The sequence below is a fragment of the Aplysia californica genome, unplaced genomic scaffold, assembly GCF_000002075.1.
Source record: "Aplysia californica isolate F4 #8 unplaced genomic scaffold, AplCal3.0 scaffold00423, whole genome shotgun sequence".
NCBI classification, from domain to species: Eukaryota; Metazoa; Mollusca; class Gastropoda; order Aplysiida; family Aplysiidae; genus Aplysia; species Aplysia californica.
The window spans coordinates 563,754-564,795 of NW_004797693.1; positions in this window are offsets into that span (position 1 = coordinate 563,754).

Consider the following 1,042-nt stretch of genomic DNA (forward strand, 5'->3'; position numbering starts at 1 on the left):
ATATACCTATTGGGGTCTGCAAGGCCCCCATCCAGAAGACTAGCGTTAATACGTAGCACTGTCCTTAGAGATAGGACAGAAAAAAAGAATAAAGCATGTCAAATGTAATGCATGTCTTCGGGACGCTGGTTCACAAAAGCCAAAAGACTAAAAAGAAGCGGTTACACAGTGTCACACTAGAGCGCCAATGAGGGGAAAACTCATGAATGGTATATTACTTACAATACTACCCTGTGGTTTGTTTTAAAAGTCTGTCTAGATTTAAACCTCTTTCTTTATCTTATATTTTAACAAAATGTATATAGATCTACTTTTAGTCAGGATTTATAGGTCGTATGACTAAAATGGCATGGGATATGTGTTGAAGATTATTTTTCTACAACTGGGGACACCTGGGGAGAAGTGGGCCGATGGTGGCCTACTTCTCCCCATTGGTAGTCTAACTATTCAAATGTATGTTTTCTTCAACTAGCAGTTAAAACATGGAAATCAAATTAAAATCAGTAATTAGATACGTTCTTTAACTGATGTTACACTTACCCGATCTGTTTTGCTCCTCTCTGTGGTAAAGTTGCGAGTTTCAAAAATTAAGTTTTTCAAATTTTTCTTGATGAAAACGACTCTTCCACTCAATTCACTCAAACCACCCTGAAAAAGGAATGAAGTTTCCTTGTGCTGCTGGAACAATTTTGTTCGTTTTGTTCTTACATGCAAAATTGCACTATTCCTCTAGATTTGGCTCTTCAGAGGGTGGCTCACTTCTCCTCACGGCCCACTTCTCCTCATTCTCCTAGATATATTCACTAAGAAGTAGAACTTTATAAAGGCGCTAGGCAAATTTCAACCTGAACTTTGGAATTCGTAATTATAATATTTTATATGGCTCTATCGACTCAATTTATATCATTTTGGAGGCAGGCTGCTTTGATCCTTCCCAGGATCACACAGGCTGACTCCCTCAGCCTGACAGACAGACAGACAGACAGACAGACAGACAGACAGACAGACTGACAGACAGACTGACTGACAGACAGACAGACAG